This window comes from Cupressus sempervirens, chromosome 3 (assembly GCF_028749045.1).
Source record: "Cupressus sempervirens isolate cs-2001-9-10 chromosome 3, ASM2874904v1, whole genome shotgun sequence".
In the NCBI taxonomy this organism is placed as follows: Eukaryota; Viridiplantae; Streptophyta; class Pinopsida; order Cupressales; family Cupressaceae; genus Cupressus; species Cupressus sempervirens.
This window is the reverse complement of record NC_143120.1, coordinates 711,676,922-711,700,679: the sequence shown is the minus strand read 5'-3', so window position 1 is coordinate 711,700,679 and position 23,758 is coordinate 711,676,922.

Genomic DNA, 23,758 nt, shown 5'->3' with positions numbered 1-23,758 from the left:
TGAAAAAGAGATAACTAGATAAAGTAGTGAAGTTGTTGAGTGATGAGGAGCAAAGTATTTTGGACTGTAAAATGGGAACTTGATCAGTTAGTCTTTGACAAGATGATGTATTGTTCAATCATCATATGAAGTATAGAAGTGTTGAGTTGAACACAAGCAAAGTCTAGAAAAATGTGGTCGATAAATGAAGGAACTGGAATAGAATATTAAGGAACTTAAGAGTTAGCTGAGAAAATAGTATTAGCTAAGTGATAGTTATGGTTGAGAAAGTTGAAGAAGCAAAATATAGTAGTGACCGAGCGTAGTGATGATCAAGTGAGCTAATGTAAGTTGAGTGAGACAAAGTAGTAGAGACTGAGCTACATAGTGTTGGTCAAGTGTCAACAAAATAAATTGTTTGTGAAAGAATTGAGTTTGAGGCTGACATAGCTGAATGTTTGGATTAGTCAAAGTGTGTGGATGATAAGGATTTATGAGCTGAAGTATTTAATGCACAAATTAAGTTTGTTATGCGATCAAAGACAAGGATTTAACTAGAAGTTTCTAGAAGTATCAACAGAGGAGTAGAAGGACAAAATGATGGATGGATTCAATGGATCTAACCTAACCTTAGGATCTACAATGATGTTTAAGCAGAAAAATATCAAAATTACCTATTTAAGGAGGCTAAGAGATGTTTCCTAAGGTTGGTTCATTGTTGATTGGCGATAACTTGTAAAGAATATAGTAGTAGAGGAGAAGTGAAGAGATTGGTGAAGTGTGATTGCTTGAAGGGTTACCAATAAGATCGGTGATGGAGATGATAATGAAGTCCAGTCAATGAACCAACAAATGAGCCGAATGGAGATCTAAATTTGTAAAGTGAGCTGTGTTTTATAGATCAAACATGTTGTTACTTTCTAACCATTGTGGCAGTCAAAATCCTTTAATCAAGGTTGACATAACAGTCATTTTTTAAATCTTTTAATCAAGGTGACATTCTAATGAAATAATCCAAAGTCCTCTAACCAGGTCACTCCTAACAGGGTGAGTAAATCCTTTAACAGGGTTGGCTCTTAACTGAGCTCGCTTTAGAAGAGTGAAAAATGGTCTCATGTTGTTTGATTGTTTTTTCTAAATTGGATTTTTACATTAAATCTGGATGTCATATATGTGTGTGAATATTTTGTGTGATGCGTGCTATTTATTGTTGTTTATGTTACTATTAGTCAACATATACTGAACAGGGAGCTAAGTAGTTGCTATATGGACCTAGTGATTTAATGAGTTTGAATAAGTTGTTTGAAGTTGGTGAAAGTTAAATTGGTGCATATTGACCTAAGGATAATTGATTCACCCCCCTCCTCAGCTACTCTTAATATTCTAACAACAGGTAGAGGAGAAAACAGGTGATCTACTTGAACCACTTGAAGCATCCTCATCAAGGCCATGAGGTTCATAATTAGCTAGAAAACCCTATAAAAATAACACATTTTTATTTTAGTTAATGACATAAAAGTGTATAACATAAAAATTATGTTTAAACTTTTGTTATTATTTAAGATTACATTAACTTTTACTCTATAATTTTCAGCTTTGTGCATCAATTCAGTTGCTCTCTTGCATGAATAAGGAGTTTGGGGGCATACAAATGCCAATTGATTCAATTATTTTTTAATTTTATGGAGGACCTTTTGAATTGCATCTATAGGATTAGGGGCTAATGTGAAATCAACAGTCAATGGGTCTTAAACATATAGTGAAGAAAATAAAAAATATTATTTAACATGTTGTTTGTATCTAATTTGTACAATAACAATGATGTTTACCTGTTGGGAAGAAGAAGTACCTAGAGGATCATCATCATCACTTCTATGTGGCTGCTCCATATTGTAGCCCTGTGTTTCAACAAAGTTTCATTAACACATGTTAAAACACGTGTTGTTATTCTAAGTTATGTTGAATAATAAACAATTATAAGGGAGCTTCAATTAAAAGAAGAGATAATTAGACTATACAATAATTCTGTATAACTCTTTTTTTACAAAAGATTTTATATCATGTACAAGTTCATTTTAATATTTAATACCAAAATATGAGTCTATAAAAAAGTTCAAATATTTATGAAAAAATAAGTGCTAATTATGCTCAACTATCTTGAACAACACTAATAGTTTATAGTTAGGAAGAGAGTGACATATAATAGTAGACTACACAATAACTCTGCATGAACATTTTTGGCATAAACGAGGACTGTAGTGTATAAAGATCAAATATAAAAATGTTAGCAAAAAAATGTAATAATTAAATGGTGTGTTGGAGTCATTGATTGAGCTTAGTTTAAATGGTGCGTAGTACCTACCACCCCCATAATAGTGGATTTTTTTTGTATCTATGTGATTCAAAATATAAGCAATATGCAACTCTTCTCTTGCACGTATTGATTTTATCTGATGTACAAATACGTGATTTCTCTTGCGCACCTTAAATATGCAATTGCGTTGCTTAGTAGGTAACATAGGCTATGTATTATTTACAAAACCTACAATATTCCCTATTGCTTTTGGTCTTATGTTAATGTATATAGCTGCTCTTTTACTTTGTTTGTTGTCTTTCTATTGTATATAATCTACCGAGAGTACATACCTACACTTTTTTTTTTTTTATCGAACAATTTGCATCAAACTATTGTAATCATAACAATGTTTGACATACTCCATCAACTCGAAAACTTTGTTGACCTTTATGTCATCCATGGAAAATTGGCCTAAATCATGTAATGATGATGGCACTATGGACATATCTTCTCTCTAATACAACAATCAATGATTATTGGAGGAAGATCCTTGGAGACCCATTGTTCATGTAGAAGTTGGTACCTAAAGGGCACCTTGGAGTTGCCTTTTCTCTCATCGTCATGAGAACATGACCCCCCTTTGAGCAAGAAAAAATTACATGCATTTATTAAATTTCTCTCTGATATTTTGACCTCTAGTTGATCTCCCTAATTTAGAGCTACTAAATGTCTTACTTTCTTCTTCCATTCCTATATTCTTTTTGCTTGAGGAAGACACATCTAACAAATACCTATTTGTTGGTACATGCATTCAATGAAATGAGAGAGATAGTCATAAATGAGATATATATTTTGCAAATGGTAAAAGACATTAATCTCTATAGGGTGTATTAACTTATACATGATGATCCATGAAACTATGTGGGTTGTTCGTGAAAGGGGTTCATGTTCTTACATATGTAATTCAATTGTCTTATGTTAGCTAAAACATTCATGATATATTTACTCAAAATTACATAGTAGACACCATGAACAATATGTAGTCATCATAATCATTATATATTTCTTGTATTCCTTGCCTTTATGTTATCTGTAAAGGACCCTCAATAGAAGTTGGGTTGATGATATATGTAGTCCATTCCTTGTTTCCACCAAGGGTGGTAGGATCACACAAAACATAAACATGAAATTAGCACCAAAAATAATTTTGAATGTATCACGTCAACCATAAGCATCATGTATGAATTTAAAACATTAAAAGGTATATAATGAATTGATTAGATTAAGCATTGATTTCATAAGTGTACATTTCTATCAAGAAATCAATATTAAATAGCATAAGTATTAATTGCATAACTATACATTTCATTCATGTCATTGATCTTCTTCTTCATCCATCTCATCATCATGATAATTTTTGTCATTGACATCATCACCACCACCATCATCATTGGTGTCATCATCATCATAATCATCATCATCATGATCAGTAGAAGCATCACAGTTATCATCATCTTCATTTTCTTCTTTAAGAAAATTTTTTTCAGGAACATCATTGATTAACTATCGATCATGATCATCATCTACATCATCTTCTACTTCTTCCTCGATATCTTTTTCTTCCATCACATTATACTTTATTGACCTTCCTCTTGGATCATGTATAACAACAAATGACCAACTTGATTTATGTGGAAACTCTTAATAAAATACCTACTCACATTGGCTTGGAAGAACATATGATTCATCCCCAATTGGATCAAACAACTTGTGTTAATCATCAAAAATTCATTGCCATGTTCAATAATAGTTCTATCAAGATCATTTTGATTAAGTCATAATTTGTACCATTTGACAATGAAGAAAACTGATTTGAAGGAATTAAAGTTCATCCAAAATGTCATAGTATCAATTTTGGGACTCTCAAGGATGTAAGTCATTTCTAGATGAAATATTAGTCACCTAAAAGATAGCATTTATCCCAAAATCACAAGTTTTCTTCATTGCATCCAACTTTTTAATGCAAAATTTATAACCATTGCATAACATAGCCTTGTGGTGTTTCACCTGTATTAATACATGTAAAGTAATTGCATCAATTAGTTAATAAACATGTGGGTGATTAACAAATTTAAACATACTTGAAAATCTCTTGAACCATATGCTAAATCTATTTCCCTTTGTGTAAGATTGGAATCTCCATTACAGTGAGCTTCTTTAATCAATGAAGACACACCTCCCATCTTCATGTGTGACCAAAATGTTAACATCATTCAATCCATATTATCATCCAATCTTTATTGTTTACAATATACAAATGTAGTGCATCCCATTCTCGAGCAAACCTACAAAAAACTAAATAGACAACATACAACCAATTTATTTAGAAAATTAAGAATTAATTAACTACAATAACATCTTATAACTTTTACCTCTCACTTTCATCAATCTACCTTACCCCACCAAATACTTCCCTTTGAATTTTTTAATGGGGTTAGGATCCCAAATATAATCTATATGAATCTTTGTTGCAAGATTAGGAAGATATTGAATAACATACACCTTAATCTCTAATTCGGATGTGTGTATTCTGCTCTCTATCTATTCGGGCATAGATGTGCCTGATGTCATTTGGTTAGAACTGGATAATTCCCATGTTGAATGTCAAACCTCATGTATCTAAGGAAACTCAAGTGCGAAAACAACTTCCTACACTAATCTCTTATGGAAAGTATTGTGCAAATTCCTATTAATTCTTTACAATTTCTGATTTGATATTATGTAAACAATAATATTGCAGTCAACCATAGATATAGAAAACAAATAGAGAAAGAAAACACATATACACAAAGATATGTCGGTGGGGAAAAACCTTTTGGTAAAACAACAGCACCCCTCCAAAACCTACACAATGTATTATCTTCAACACATAAGGTTACATCACGCAAGTTCTTTCAGGAGAACAATAGAGAAGACCAATCTAGTAGTAACATACCATACCAACAATACACTTTCTCACTCTCCAAACTGCAACCCTAAAAATTCTTATATCATGCACTTTCCCTTTTAGGGAAACTTCCAAAGAACAATTGTATTAGGATTTTACCATTCTCCAAAAAAATAGGAACCCAAAAAAATGATCAATTGCCACATCTCTTCACTTGTCATTGAATCTTCCAAAGATAGCTCTTACGCGTCATAGAAATCTGTCATAATTGTTTCAGCCATGATCTCCTTACACACAATTCAAGATGTCAACACATACAAGTGGAGTGACACATCAACATGCCAACTAGACATGTTGTAGTGCCTCTTATGTTTGCAGTTGAGAGATACTTGATACTCTTATTATATGTACTTTGAGATGACCTGAGGGTCAGATGTTATACTTTGATTTTAGTACCATAGATTTTTTACTACTATGTTGTTCAATTTATCATATTTACATGTTGATGCCATTTTGAGATGACAGTAGGTCTATGATGATATATGATTATCTGGTATTTGGACATATCTTTGATTCTGTTATGTGTTGGATTTTATGCTATGATTATTTACTTCATTCTTGTCTCTTTATGCTTTATGCGAACGTGAGTGATGTAAATGGATTATTTAGGTATAATCAAATAAATGGTTAAATTAGTTAATTAATACGTTTATTGCTTTGGTTGTGAAATTATATGCAACTGCACTTGATCATTTGTTTTAGTATGCATGATTTATATCCCTGGCAGTGGCACATGGAGTTAGTGATTCAGCTATTCATATTTTACCAATGGTGTCCCTATATGGTTGACGTATCTTTATTTAATTATTTAAATTAAACCTTTTCATGATTATTAAATCCAAACTCATTTCCATTATGTGATTAGACCAGTAAGCGTGTCTGTGCGTTTAGAGGTTCGCATTGTCACGAAAGTTGTTAAGTTAATTTTTGTGATTGTGGGTTTTTGGGCTTTAAATTTTATTGAATTCAATTTCTGGCAACTTTTCCTTAGGTGAATTCCTATTACGAGGGATAACCTATTTTCATTTGGGTTGATTCAAAGTTTAGCTAGTCTAACTGGCTATTTGCCCTAATCGATTATTCACTCGAAAAGTGAATAAGTATTGAAAAAGGGATTTGTTTTCTCACTTCTCACTTTTGAAAAATACAAATTTGAGAGTCTTTTTAAGAATCCTCTTTTGGAGGATTGTGTTTTTGTTCATTGTGAGAGCTGTGATCGTGGGATCTTTGCAAGGTCAGTCCCGTTGGATCCGGCTCAGGTAGACCTTGCTTTGCCATGATTTCTGGCAGTTTCAGTGAGTGATTTATTTTATTGTGTTGTTTTCAATTTCAGCCCCTTTTGTTGTCAAGTAGGGCTTTCAGGTTTTCTTGTTTTTGCTTCATTTTAGCTTATGTTTCTAGTAGCAGTTTGTTAGGAGGCTGAGATCTAGTGTTCCCCTTTGTTTCTATTTGTTGGTTCTGCCCGGTTTGTCGAGTATGAAAATTTTCCCTATTTTTGGGATGGAGGTTTGGTGTTTCGTATTGTTATGTTGGTCATTTTTGTATATAGTGTCCGAACCAAATTTTATTGGATTTTCAAGGTTTTTGTGCCTAAAGACCAAATGAGTTTTAATTTCAAAGTTTTCTAGTTTTTGCAGTTTTTACCTCATTTTGTGTGTCGCCCTATTTTCTGGAGTTTTCTTGGCATGAGTTTGGTCATGAACCTAGATCATCTGTTTGGATGTCATTCAGACTTTTGTTGCACTTTTATGTTGCATTGGGATACATGCCACATCCGTCCTTTCGAGACTGTGTTCGATGGAGTGATTTTTTGCATTGTGTTCTCATTCAGTCCTTGTGTTATGATCTTTGTGATGGTGGTGCACCACACACAAGTATGTGCACGTACATTTGTCAGGTGACTTGTGAGGCTTGATCTTTCATGGTACTTCCAAAAATTATGATCATTGGGGTTGGGTTGCGAATATGCATGCCTACGAGCACTCGTCATTGGATGTGCATGGGTAGGGTAGGGTAGCATATGGAGGGGGCTTCTATCTTGCTACCTGGTGATCATTGTGCCCAGAGGGTTGGTAGAGGAAGTTGTTAATCAAGTGATAACTATATAAAATACTGGGTGTAATAAAACTTAAGATAATAAAATGTGTGTGCAAGAGCCTTCCATTGAGGAGTTGAACCGCATAATCCTAGCTTGGGCTTCTGGATGCCAAGCAATTCTCCATGATGCCAGCCCCTACTTAGTAGCCCATTGAGTGTCTGACTAGGACTTGTAGTTTATGCATTGTCTATGTTCTTGGTTCCAGTCATCGTACTATCTGGTGTGAGTGTTAGCCATGGATGTTTTCTTTATGTGTGTGTTTGTGGTTGGATCATTATCTCCATTAACATGGCGAGAGTGGACCTATGGGTTCCACATGGTTGGGAGATGTAGCTACCTATACCACTCCTAGGGACCAATGTACAAAGATGGTCTACTATCCCAGTGCGACTGTTGCTGGATGTTTTCACTTGGTACTTTGGGTTCCAGAGTATATTATCCTATGATTTATGCTTTCATTGGAATGCTTGTATATCATGTTTAGATGATGTTAGTATTGACGTGTTTCCTTATATGATGTTTAGCATATGTTAGATGATGAGTTTGATTTTTAGGATTATCTTATGCTTTACTTCTAGCATGTGAGATTTCCTTATTCTTATGTTATAGCATGTTTTAGTAGTGACATCCTCATAAGATAGCACCGACAATCTAGTCGATAGTTTGGGATGTTATGCATGGGGGATGGCTAGGACCCATAATGGCCTTATGATGTTATTATGGTTGGGAGGAACTGTGTACTTAGTTCATTGTTTCAATTCATTGCGATGTTACTTCTGTACAAGGTGATGTTGCTTTCAATTATTTCCCTTCACTGCTATGTTGGATGATTAGATGCATATTTTCGTCTAGTAGTTTTGATCAAGTGTTTTTCCTCGACATGTGGATCCGGTACTCCCCGCTGTAGAGGAACTTATTTCCTTAGCTTTTTCTCCTTTTGGTTTTTAGAGTGATATCTTGGATTCTCATGTGAAATTGTACTTTCTCACGTGAGAATGCAAGATCTCACGTGGTGTGTTGGGTTTTCTCACATAGCCTTTGGCACTTTCTCGCGCAAAATCCCACACTAATTCTGGGGTACCTTGGTTGCTATGCCAAGCACTTCCTCGTGTCGTTTGGTGTACTTCCTGGTGTAGATGGAAGTTTCTCACATGGAATGTTGCACTTCCTCACACAAGTATAAGTTGACATATATTTAATTCCTTATACTTAAGATATATTTTAATATATGCAATGAGTCTTTTGGGATAGGTTCCAGACCTCTACAAGCTAAGATAAAGATTCTAGGAAATTTCAGGGCTTCAGAAATTTAGACTTAACCAAATTTCAAGGCTTCAGGATTTTAGACTTAGCCAATTTTGAGGAGTCGGGTATTGTCTTTGAGCATGGTGTTTAGTTGTTGAGTTGTGCTTCCTTTGTGCCCTCGATGTGTGTGAGACCATGGTTGGTCTTTGTTGTTTTCTTGTTTATGGTTTGGTTAGTTGTGACACTTGGAGATCTTTGGTGTTTGATTATTTAGTTAGTCTTATGTTACGATCTTTGTGATCTTTGTATGTTGGTTGTTGTGCGCATCCATACTTGTAAAAAAAAATTAGCTTTTATCTATCCTTGTTCCAAGGATCTCCGGGCAGGGCATTACACATACACTCACACTTAATTACATTATTTGCAAAAAATACATTTATAAAAAAAATAATAAGAATAAGAATTATCCACGGTTGAGACACCTTATTCCTAACAATATATGGATGGCCTTAATGCTCGTTATTTGTAAAGAAAAGAAGGGCATAGAAGGAAGGATTGGCCTATTTTGAATGAGAAAAAGAAATCTTTGTCTATTGCCCTCCCCCTAGTACTCAAACCCCCCTTGATGGATCTCCCCCCCCCCCCACCCCAAAACTCAAATCCTCTATTTGTCATGCAAGTATGGATTCTGCTCTAAACATGCCTCAATTAGACTTGGCCAACTCAGCTTGGATGGAAAATGTGTATGTCATTCATGCCTCTCTTGATAATCTGAAAATGCAATTTTCTGTAAACCCTAATGATGTTGCTTTTAATAAAGATCTAACCCCAAGGGGTGAAATTGGTGTGGATTTAAAAGTCACTAAAGAAAATTTTAACCCTAGCTCTAATGATCCCCAACCCCCTACTTCCTTCCTTAATGCTCAACAGTTGGCTCTCAGAACCATTAATGAAAGGGCTTGGCTACATAAATTTGCTCCCCTTGGTGTTGATCTTCATACTTCCCATTTTCTGATATTGGGGAATGTTTTGCCTCTTCCTTCTCTTCCTCCTATCCATACCTCTTTAGAGGCCACTATTGTTGTGCAAGGGGTGGAGGAAGTCCTTGAATCTGAGGAGATACAAATTCCTATAGTAGTAGATTATATTCTACCTGAGGAGAGGTTAAATGATTTGAGCTCATTATTATCTCAGGCCCTCCTCCCTTGTCTCCCCCCTATAGCAAGGGTATTTCTCCTTATTACTCTCATAATTCTAAGAAATTCATCCTTGATAGTCACTCTAGAGAGGATAGTCAGGTTGAAGAGAAGGTACAGGCTAGCATTCCCCAAGATGGAAAATCTAGTGCTGATCTAGTGAATGAGTATTTAGTTGAACCTGACTCTTTCACATTTAAAGCTAAATATAAGGGAAGAAAACATAAAAAGTCAGTTAAGTTAGAGCCTTTCTTTTTTTATAGGGGGCAAGTAGTGAGGAGAAAAAGATGGAGACGTTAGTAATCTGAAGGCAATCCCAAACCCTCTAAAATAGCTCAAGAGAAGCTCCCAGAATGCTATAGAGGATTCCATTCCCCTACAAAAATTGATAAATAAACAATTGCTATGGAGATGTTTAAGTTGGCATGATGGAATGTCAGAGGATTGGAATCTTCAAACAGAAAGTATATTGTTAAAAGATTTCTAAGATGGGTGAAGAATGTTGGTATCCTATTATTACAAGAAGTTAAAGTTACAGACTTTTCATTGGAAAATACTTTAAGATGCATTTGGAAGGACGCTTCGAATTTTTCTACCAATCATCAAAGAGGTAAAGGAGGCACCTCTATTTTGGTAGGTCGTAAATGGAAGAAATTTATCTGTAAGTGGGGGTGTTCCCCTTGCAATCGGATAACATGGGTTTCCTTCAGAGTAAAAGAATTTGAATTTGGTGTATGTTTAGTATATGCTCCTAATGACCCCTTTAATGGAGTCAAACTATGGAAATGGATTTCTCTTCTTCCTAACCTTCCATGGAGCATGACAGGAGATTTCAATATGATAGCACATGCCCAAGACAAGAGTGGAGGATCTAAGTTTGATTGGAAAATAAATGAAGAATATATTTGGAACAGACTAATTAATAAACTTAATCTCATTGATCCCCTTGTTGGTCTAAAGACTGACTCAAAAGGCATATGGCTTACTTGGTCAAATTTTCAAAAAGGAGATAAAAGAATTTACTCTAGACTTAACAGAGTGTATTATAACAAAGATAGCTTCAACTGCTCCAAACCTCAAGGTGATAACCCGGTTCAAGTTGTCCCCTTTCTCTTTCTAATCATCATCCCAGCATGGTGGAAATTTTTAGGATTAACCATCCTATCCACCAACATAAGAAGCATAACTCATTTTACTACTACATTTGGTCTCCAATTGTGATAGCAGCCCATCACAATTATGATAGTCACCTGTCGGATGAGTGAGAGTAATAGGAATTGGCCCCCGTCAGATGGGTGTCAAACTTTTGCTATCGCAAATTGCAACAGATAAAGTTGTTGTAATTTGGAAAAAAATAAGGTGAAGAGTTCCTCTTCATGTCGTTAAATGTTCAACAATATACTGTCGCAACTACAATGACCTATAGTTTCAGCTCATCGTCGCAAGTCCAATGATATTGTTGTAGGCCCAACACATCCCGCCAAACAAGGTGTGTGATGACAACATTGTTGGAGCGAAACCTAGTCATTGGTGGTTGTCATCATAGTGTTCACGACATGCAATGGTAATTTTGTTGGAGTGATGATTGCCCATTGCACAAGCCGTCACAATTATGATGAATTGTTGCATTATCAATATATATATATATATATATATATATATATATAATTATTTGCAAATCTCTACATAGATTACGTAATCACACTTTGCACAGATGGTTGCCATACTGTTACGAAGATCTCCTCCATTGAAGCCCTGATAAAAGTTAAAATAATCTTAGCTATATAGTAATTAATCAAACAACAATTACCAAGTTCATATATTACAATTAAATTAAATTTCATAAATCAATGGGTTTGACTATGGCATCCTTTTGCATTGCCTGAAACCAAGAGATTCACACAGTTAGTTGTTATGCAATCATAGGTTAATATTGAGCTTCACTTGGTTTCGAGAATAGTTTAATATTCTCTACTAATCAAGGCCAACTACATGAAGGTGGAAGCTCATTTGCTCCCCACCCCCAACATCTAAATTCCCCATTAACATCTAAAATCTTTAAGAAATGATCAATCATTAAAGTGCAAAAAAGGTTCCAAACCTGCAAAAATGACATCATTTTTCCATCTTCTCCAGCATGTCATTTTTCCTTTGCATCCTAAATAAGGTTATGCCACTTTGAATCGAGAATGCACTTGCAATTACATTTTGTATGCATGGACAATAGAAGGAGCTAAAAAAACCTGTCACGTTTACATTCATTTAATACGTCTATGCAAACTTCTAACAAAAATGCAAACTTGTTGGGTTTTTTCAGCTCCACTTGACGTCATATGCATATGAATTGAGATTGCATATTGAAATATGGCACCCTTTTGCATTGCTCGAAACCAATAAATTCACATAGTTAGTTGTCATACATCATAGGTTAATGTTAAGCTTCACTATGTTTTGAGAATAATTTAATATTCTCTACTAAGCAGAGCCAACCACGTGGTGGAAGCTTAGTTGGCCCCAACACCACCCACTCCTCCCCCCCCCCAACTAAACATCTAAATTCCCCATCAACATCTAAAATCTTAAGGAAATGATCAATCTTTAAAGTACAAAAAAGGTTCCAAACCTACAAAAGTGACATCATTTTCCCATCTTTTGGTGCATGTCATTTTTCTGTCGCATCCAAAATAAGAATCTGTCACTTTGAATCAAGAATGCACGTGCAGCTGCATTCTATATGCACAAACAATAGGTGTAGCTAAAAAAGTGCCACACAATTACATTTATTTAATAGACCTATTCAGTTTTTAAAATTATAAACCATTATGAATGTTACAACTCTAGTTGCTATGGCCAAGAGATTGTTTGTGATGGTCTATAACTTAAAATACCTAATCAAAGACCTCTATGAAAAAATGAAAACTTGTTGCATTTTTCAATTGTAGCTGATGTCATATGCATATGAATTGAGATTGCATATTCAACTATGACCTCATTCTACATTGCTTGAAACCAAGATATTCACACAGCTATATATCATGCAATCATATAAGGTTAATGTTGAGCTTCATCCTCATCGCCTCCTGCTACTATCAGGGGAAGTCCATCTTCATTGTTCACAAGCAATTCATCACAATTCTTTATTCATTCCCATACATCTAACATGGGTACATCCAAGAATTCCTTCATCGCCTCCTACATAAAATGAATCCAATATTACAAAATGCCCCCTAAGAAATAACCATTCAAGTGAAATAAACACATGAAAAATTAAAGAGAGAAAGAGGTATACTTACCAAAAAGCATTGTCATCGCATCTGTGGCCATGCTACATGCTATTGTGCCAAGATCTCTTTGTTTATACACACACACACACACACACACACACACATATGTATATGTATATATATATGTATATGTGTGTATATATGTATATGTGTGTATATATATATATATATATATATATACAAAGATCACAAGGGTAGGATAACAAGATGTAGAGATTACAAGGGCACGGTAACAAGATGTAAAGATCACAAGGGCTCATGCATACATATATACATACATGTATGTATGTATTTATATACAGAGAGATCTTTTTTAAGGTGCTAAGTGACTTACCTTGAGATCCTCCACAAAAATAATGCAGATTAGGAAAAATGGGTAGAGTTCACAAGAAATTTTACAAAAACATATCATAGCATATATTTTTAGAAAGAAACAATCCATAACCCAGTTAAATGGGTCTAGTTGTTGATTAGCTAGGTTGATTACAAATTCCTGTAGAACTTTCATCATATTAGGTACAATAAAATGAACGAGATGCAGAGATCAGAAGGGCACGACAACGAGATGCAGAGATCACAAGGGCATGACAATGAAATGTAGCGATCACAAGGGCACATCAACAAAATCCTAGATCTCCACTAATATATACATACATACATACATACACATGTATGTATGTATGTATGTATGTATGCATGTATATAGAGAGATCTTTTTTAAGGTGCTTATTACATCTTAGCATAACAAAAAAATTGATCTAGCTGCATAATATTCTAGAATTCAAATAATAAAACAATAAAAATCACTTAGCCCGTAAGTGACTTACCTCAAAATCTTGCACTCAAATAATGTAGAGTTAATGGACTGTGTGTGTGTGTGTGTGTGTGTGTGTGTGTGTGTGTGTGTGTACACACACACACACACACACACACACACACACACACACACACACACACACACACATATATATATATATATGTATATGTATGTATGTATGTATGTATTGATATATAATGGATGTAGGGGAAATATAATACCCATTAACAATGACATTAACTCTACCTATTTTTCTTGGTCTGTATACATACATACATATGCATCATTTGCATGGTTTAGAGGTAATGTCATTGTGGCAAAGGCTTCTACAAGGGAATGAGCCTCATGATTATGGAATTTACTCAAAACAAATGGGGAATGATTAATGTCGTGTTTTCTTTTCTTTTTTGTTTATTTTACTCAATCCTCCATATGGCCTATAGTAATCTATGTATTGCATATGCATTTGCTTTGCCATTGCAGCAATAACAGTAGATACTTGGGATCCTCGCAAGGAGAGCATGCCAATACATGCATGGTTACATCCTTGGATTCCATTGTTGGGCTAGTGAATGGAGCCTTTATATCAAACCATTTATTATAAACTGGGGAATGCACTTCATGCTTGGCATTCAAGTGATGCATTTGCATATGCAATATTATCACCTTCGAGAACTATATTTGATCTTGCTAGCTTGGGATAGTTTATTGTTCATTTTATTGTACATAATCGAATGACAGTTCTACATAAATTTGTAACCAACATAGCTAATCAACAACTAGACCCATTTAACTGGGTTATGGTTTGTATATATATATAAACATACATACATATACATAAATTATAGTAATATATGTATTGCATCTACATTTGCTTTGTCATTGATTATAAGAGTGTTTCAAGGTTGAGAACCACTTCAACATCCTTTGCATGGTTTAGGGGTAATGTCATTATGGTAGAGGCTTCTGCAAGGGAATGAGCCTCGTGATTATGGCATTTACACAGAAGCAAAACTTGCTTCTTCAACTCCTTACACTCAACTCTTCACTGAAGTTATTCTTCCAATAATGAGAATAGCTGCTACAAATTCCTAGGAGCCAAGGGACCCTAAACCTATGCTATGTTTTTTGGAGACATGGGAGAAGGTACTACCGGCTTCAATACTTCATAGAATTATGGATCATATAGTGATGCCCAAACTAACAGCATCAGTAGATACTTTGGATCTTCGCAAGGAAAGCATGCCAATACATGCATGGTTACATCCTTGGATTCCATTGTTGGGCCAACTTATGGATCCTTTATATCCAACCATTCGTTATAAGTTGGGGAATGTGCTTCATGTGTGACATTCAAGTGATGCATTTGTATATACAATTTTATCACTTTGGAAAATTTTATTTGATCCTGCTAGCTGAGAACAATTGATTGTTCATTTTATTGTACCTAATCTGATGATAGTTCTACAAGAATTTGTAATCAACCCAGCTAATCAACAAGTAGATCAATGAAGAGAAAACTTGAAAACTTGAATGCTAAAATGCTAAAATGAAAGCTATCGAGGATCAAACACCTATGCCAAAGTTACAACACAACGTGAAGTTGATTTTAGATATGGTAGAGGCAGATATCCATAAGTTTAGTTAGAATTTAAGGCACAAGAAAGAGTTTGTGGAAATATATCTAGGAAAGTGTTGTGGTAGGTACTTTGACATTAGAGTCACTTGCAAGAGTCTTTGAGAATTTATAGTCCAAATATCGAGAGGACTACAAGTTGTGCAATTTGTCATGTATTGCATCTGCATTTAGAGGAATAACAAATTGTTTCTCATCTTTGTCTCATCGTTGGACACAAATTGTGCTTGAAATAATGAAGTTTAATCATCTGCCATTAGTGAACAGATATAATAAATATGCCAAAATTGATTTCTCACTTGTTACAAATGTTCAAAGGCAAACACCATCTTACAGAGATCGGATTTTCACATTCACAATGATCTAATGAGTAGGATATTCACCTAATTTGATGACAGTTTTTTTTATTGTACCTTATATGATGACAATTCTACAAGAATTTTAATCAACCTAACTAATCAACAACTAGACCAATGTACCTTTTTTGATTCTATGTGTTTTTGCATGGAGCCTTCACACACCTAGTGCTCACAAATATCTACTTGAGAATATTTTATTATTTGGATTCTGGAATATGTATGCAGCTGGATCAATTTTTCTGTTGTGCCAAGATCTCTCTATGTATAGACACATATAAATACATGTGTGTGTGTGTGTGTGTGTGTGTGTGTGTGTGTGTGTGTGCGTGCGTGCGTGTGCGTGTGTGCGTATGCGTGCGTGTGCGTGTGTGCGTGTGCGTGCGTGCGTGTGTGTGTGTACATAAATAATAGTAATATATGTATTGTATCTACATTTGTTTTGCCATTTCTTATAAGAGTGTTTCAAGCTTGGGAACCACTTCAAAATCCTTTGCATGGTTTAGAGGTAATGTCATCATGGCAGAGGCTTCTGCAAGGGAATGAGCCTCATGAGTTAACATATAATGTCTTAAAATAGTTAAGTGCTACCTAACAATGTCCAAGGCATCTACACACTGGAGGCATACTTTGCCTACTAGGTTGCCTACATACCCATATCCACGAGATCAAGACCATTGAACTACTCACTCTAATGAATATGTACTTTTGGTTTCTAATTGTTTTGATGTAGTTGTATTCCTATAACCACTAGTGAGCTTCACTCATCTAATACAACTCTTTGCCATCATACACCCACTCGAGAGAATCAAGTAGTTTTCTATAATTACAATATTGTAATACCTTGGTGCAACCTTTGTGTTGTAGTTTACAGTCAATGTAAGGTTAACCTAGAGATGTCCTAACTCACTCCTTATATAGTTATGTTTAAAGTCTAGTTTTGAAGCACATATTTCTTTTATTAAATGTAAGGTTGATTGCCTGAACATCTATATGTGTATAAGCATGGTAAGTTACCTAGGATGTCATGAGATCAATCTTTAAAGTACCTGGAATGTCCTCATCGCCTCCTACTACTCTCAAGGGAAGTCCATCTTCGTTACTCACAAGAAATTCATCACATGGGTACATCCAGGAATGTCCTCATTGCCTTCTGCATAAAATGAATCCAATATTACAAAATGCCCCCTAAGAAATAATAGTTCAAGTGAAATAAACAAATGAAAAATGAGAGAGAAAAAAAGGAATCTACTTACCAATAGGCGTTGCCATTGCATCTATGGCCATGTTACCTATTGAGTGAGTTTTATTATTTTTCTGTTGTGCCAAGATCTCTCTATTTATATGCATACATACATATACATATGTATCTATATGTATACATACATACATAGATATACAGATATCACAAGGGCACAACAACGAAATCCTAGATCTCCATTGATCTCCACAATCCACAAGATCTATATATATATACACACACACATACATATATGCGTAGGCACACACATATGTCTATGTGTATGTATGTATATATACACACATATATACATATACATGCATACATACATCTACATGTGCAATTTTATCACCTTGAAAAATTGTATTTGATCTTGCTAGTTGGGAACAACTAATTGTTTTTTTTATTGTACCTAATCTGATGATAGTTCTACAAGAATTTGAAATCAACCCAACTAATCAACAACTAGACCAATTTAACTAGGTTATGGCTCGTTTCTTTCTAACAATATTTTCTATGATATGTTTTTCTAAAATTTCTTGCGAACTTTGCCCATTTTTCCTAGTCTACATTATTTTTGTTCAGGATCTTGAGCTAAGTCACTTAGCACAGGTTGAGTGAGTTTTATTGTTTAATTATTTGGATTTTGGAATATTTATGTACCTGGATCAATTTTTCTATTGTGCTAATATTCAATAAGCACCTTTAAAAAGATCTCACTATATATATAAAGACTACAAGTTGTGCAATTTGTCATGTATTACATCTGCATTTTCTTTGCCATTTCTTATAAGAGTGTTTCAAGGTTGGGAATGTGCTTCATGCATGGCATTCAAGTGATGCATCTACATATGCAATTTTATCACCTTGGAAAACTATATTTGATCTTGCTAGCTGGGAACAACTGATTTGTTTATTTTATCGTACCTAATCTAATGATAGTTCCACAAGAATTTGTAATCAACCTAGCTAATCAACAATTAGACCAATTTAACTAGGTTATGGCTCAGGTATGTGCTATTCCCATTTATCATATGGTTGAAATGTTGGAGGCAACATATTTTTTAAAGTGGCAGTAGGTTTTGTACCATTGGCTTTGTTCATGTCCTGATTTTAATGAAGTAACAAAGTGGTTTTTAGGGTGGAAAGGACTATATATAATGAAGAGGAAACTTGAAAACTTGAATGTTGAAATGCTAAAATGAAAGCTATCGAGGATCAAACACTTGTGCTAGAGTTACAACACAATGTGAAGTTGATTTTAGATATTTTAAAAAAATATGACATAAATCATTCCTCATTTGTTTTGATTGTGGAGAGATGTGCACGAAAGAGGGTAGAGAGCTCTAAACGAGGGTGGAGAGCTCTAAACATTGGTGGAGATTTCATTGTCGTTCCTTTACCATCACTACATTTTTTTTGTCATGCCCTTATGATCTCTACATTTTGTTGTCATGCCCTTGGTAGAGATCAATGGAGATCTACAATTTCATTTTTGTGCCCTTATGATCGTTGCATTTCATTTTTGTGCCCTTGTGATCTCTACATTCCATTGTCGTGCCCCTATGATCTATGTGCCCTTGCTCTATGATTTTTTTTTTGTGTGATGCCCTTTTCATCTATGTGCCCTTTGCACTACAACATTTGGGGTTAAATTGTGACAACGGTGTAATTTGTGGTGTATTCGGGCCCAAACGTAGTAGTTCTCTGTGATTTTCTCCAAGGGGAGAAGAGGTACCTATGTAAATGTTCTTTTCTTTTTCTTCTAAGCATGTATCTCTTTATATTTCCCCCAACAGGTGATTAGAAAAGCTTCTCTTTATGTATATGTATGTGTATACATACACACATGTGTGTTTTTATGTATGTATGTATGTATACAAAGAGATCTCTATATAAATACATACATAGACACACACATGTGTGTGTATGTGTGTATATATACACATATATACATATAAAAAGATCACAAGGGCATGACAACGAGATGCAGAGATACATACATACATGCATGCATACATACATTTTCATACGCAATTTTATCACCTTGGAAAATTGTATTTGATCTTTACTCAATCACCAAGAGATAATATAATTTGTAAATATAGATTTATGCATACTTATTTTGGTATGAATAGTTTCAATTGAATTCATCTAAGGAGAGTGAGTCTACTCATGATGATAATGGCTCCATGTGTTGGGTCTTTAGAGGAGAGATACTTATAGAAGATTAGATGTTGTTTATGGATATGGGATGATTCATTTGTGATGCCAATATATCTTCCTCCATATTGAATTTTTATATCATCAAATTGCTAGATACAAATCATTGGACTTGGTCTTCTGAAATGGTATAAGCTACTTGGAATTGTCAAACTTGAACTTTTAAACTATAAATTTAGATTGATGAACCAACACTTTGAATCACTAGTTTCATGTACAAAACCTTTGGCCTTTGAAATGTGAACTTTGATTTTGATTTGTGGTCCATGGACTATTATGAACCAAAATACACCTAAATGTTCTTGGAGACATCTGAAAACATTTGCACAAATTGATATGAACCATTCAATCTAAATTAAAAATTCTTTGAATCTTAGTACTCTGATCCAAACCAAGAGCCTTCTAAACATTGAAACCACTAAACTACCTAGGACACTGAACTTATTGAACATATGAACCTCCTTGAACGAATGTAACCATTTTGAAATAGGTGCAATGAGGTTAAAAACCCAAGAGGGACTAAGATATAAAACTCAAACAAGGGTTGCGTACTATGGTGGGGTAGGAGGAAGATGGTTGTGTGAATGGATGATATGGCAAGTTGCAAAAAATAAAGGTGTCGGCTGCAAGCAGTTTCATTAATTTGATAAGGGAATCAGCTTTGAAAGCAGGATGATCAAAATTGACATGTCCATCCTTATAATAGATGTTTCTATCTTAGAATAGAAAATTACCTCAAATGACAAGCAACAAATTATTAAATGTATGGAAAATCAGAAGAAAATTCACCTATAATATTTTTGAAGGACAAAAATATAATAAAAATATAATTTGGTGGAAAAAGCCATGAGTTATGTGGCTCCACATTGTGGCTATTCCACTGTCCAATAGTGGAAACTCTTCATATTAAATATGAAGATCTTGAAATTAAAAAAGATAACTATTAGAGATCTATATTTGTGTTTTAGTGACAACAAATATACAGTCTAATTTTAAGAAAATTAATAGTCGTAAATGTATATGATTAAATAAAATAAACAAGAGTACTAGATGTAGCTGTATAATTCTAGTATTACTGATTATGTTAAACAAAATGTTCAATAAAACAAGTATGAATTAACATAAATGGATCATTTTCCAATCCTATTATGACTTAATGTGAATGCATCTAATCATTACTTGGATGATATTATGCACGAGATCTTTACTCAATCACCAAGAGATAATATAATCTATAAGTACAGATTTCTGCATACTTAGTTTGGTATGAATAATTTTGATTGAATGCAAGGATAATTGCTTGTGTTAATTCAAGACATGAATGATTATATTAATTTAGCACAAGTACTATGCAAGTCTGTATGTATGCATGTAAAGCAGTTCACATGATGAGCTATTATACATGCATGCATGCACATATGCATGCAATAATCATAATCAGCTATCCTTGAATCTGACCAAAGCTATTATATATGAACAAGAGATACATGTTTAGAAGGAAAAAAAAAAAACATTTACATAGGTACCTTTTCTCCCCTTGAAGAAAATCGCATAGCAAGGGCACAAAGATCACAAGGACGCAACATAGCAACAAAATGCAATGATCACAAGAGAAAAAAAACAAAATCCTATATCTACATTGATCTCCACCAATGTTCAAAGCTCTCCACCCTCATTTGGAGCTCACCATCCTCTTTTGGTGCGCAGCTCTCCACAACCAATCAAAACAAATAGGGAATGATTAATGTTGTGTTTTCTTTTCTTTTTTCATTTATAATCCATAATCCACAATCCACGAGATCTCTTTTTATATATACATACATATATACATATGCATACCTATACATACATACATACATGAAAACAATACTTCACTTTCTAAGAGTTTACAATTGTTCAAGAAAATTAATGTTTTACAAGATAATGCACCTAAAGAACTATTAACTCAGAAACAATAACATGGTGTTGAAATAGTACAAAAAGTGTTTGACATGAGAGGTCCACAAGTGAGGGTGTTGACCAATCTTGAAAACTTGAATGCTGAAATGAAAGCTATCAATGATCAAACACCTATGTCAAAGTTGCAACACACTGTGAAGTTGATTTTAGATAAGGTAGAGTAGATATTCAGAAGCTTGATAATCAAAATTTAAGGCATTAGAGTGAAGGAGAAGGAGTGGCTTTAGAAAGAGACTGCATGACAGAAACAACTACACAACATAGAGAATATTATGGGAACCACTAGATAGAATCCAGGAAAGTGTTGCAGTAGGTACTATGACATTGGAAACACTAGTTAAATTGGTCTAGTTTTTTATTAGCTGGGTTAATTACTTCATTACTATATGATCAAATGGTAATGTTACTTATTATTTTGACATATATGAAAACATTATTATTCATTGTTATATATACATACATACATTTTTGACATATATGAAAACATTATTATTCATTGTTATATATACATACATACATTAAAACAACAATGCACTTTCTAAGAGTTTACAATTGTTTAAAAAATTAATATTTTACAAGAAAATACACCTAAAGAACTATTAGTTCAAAATCAAGAGCATGGTGTTCAAACAGTACATAAAGTGCTTGACATGAGAGGTCCACAAGTGAGGGTGTTGACCTAATCTGATGGCAGATCTACAAGAATTTGTAATCAACCCAGCTAACCAGCAACTAGACCCATTTAATTGGGTTATGGCTAGTTTCTTTCTAAAAATATATGCTATGATATGTTTTTGTAAAATTTCTTATGAACTCTACCCATTTTTTTTAGTCTAGATTATTTTTGGTGGATCTTGAGGTAAGTCAATTAGCATGATTTGAGTGAGTTCTATTGTTTTATTATTTGGATTATGGAATATGTATGCAGCTGGATGAATTTTGTTGTTGTGCTAAGATGTAATAAGCACTATAAAAAGATCTCTAAATATTCATGGTTAGAAGGAAATACACAGAGATACTTGTTTAGAAGGAAAAGAAACCAACATTTACATAGCTCCCTTGAAGAAAATCATAGAGCTATGGCACAATAACAAAATCGCAAAGCAAGGGCACAGAGATCACAAGGGCATGACATGGCAACAAAATCGCAGAACAAGGGCATGACAACAAAATCACAGAGCAAGGGCACAACAATGAAATGCAGATATCACAAGGGCACAACAACCAAATCATAGAGCAAGGGAACGACAACAAAATGCAAAGATACACAACAATGAAATCATAGAGAAAGGGCACATCAATGAAATGCAAAGATCGTAGCAACGAAATGCACCAATGACAAGGGCACAACAACATTCAGAGCTCTCCACCCTCTTTCACGTGCAACTCTCCACCGTAATCAAAATAAATAGGGAATTATTTATGTTGTGTTTTCTTTTCTTTTGGTTTATACTCATGTAGGTGTTGCAATTACGACACAAACATCGGTATTGCGACGACATCGGGGACAATTGCAAAAAAAAAACATGAAAATTGTCACAAATTACATTGTCATCACAATTTGACCCCAAATGTTGTAGTGTTTTCTCTGAATACTTCTCTACTTGATGATGAGGATGTTCAAGTCATAGTCTCAATCATTAATTGGTACAACTCCTCTATTTGGCAACATAAGAACCCCTCAAGTAAATGGACTCAAAACCTTCAATATTGGTAGAATTTGTTTAAGATAGTAGGAAGAAAGAAAGCTAAAGATGCTATAGCCCAAGAGTTCAAGTTGATTTCCTTCCTCCATGAAGCTAAAATATCTACTCAATCCCATCCCTTCAATGGAAAAGAGGTGGATTCAATGGCTAAAGCTCAAGGAGCCAGAATTAGATCAAGGTTTAATTGGTTAAAGTTTTGAGATAAGGGTTCTAAATTGTTCTTTTAGATCTTAAAATCTAAAGAAGCAAAAGAAAAGATTGATTGTTTGTGTGAGGATGGGAATTTTATCACAGAAATAGGATCTATCCTTAATGCCTTCTTCAAATATTACAAAACTTTCTTCAAGTTAGAAGATATTGATAATTGTATGAAAGGCGCCAGAGAGAGTATCCATTCTATTATTCCTAAGAAACTTTATGAATCAGACTCTATACCTCTTGAGTCTCCTATTAGTCTAAAGGAAATTAGGAGAGCTATATAGAGTATGGCCATAGAGAAAGGCCCGAGGCCAAATGGCCTACCGGTAGAATTCTTTAAAACCAACATGGAGTGGATCAACTCTGAACTCAAATAGTTATATAAGTTTTCCCTTGTCAGAGGAACTTTAGGACCAGAGATCAATGTTGGTCTTATTAAACTTATTCCCAAAACTGGAGATAAAACCCTTATAAAAAATTAGAGGCTAATCACATTACTTAATGTATCTTATAAGATC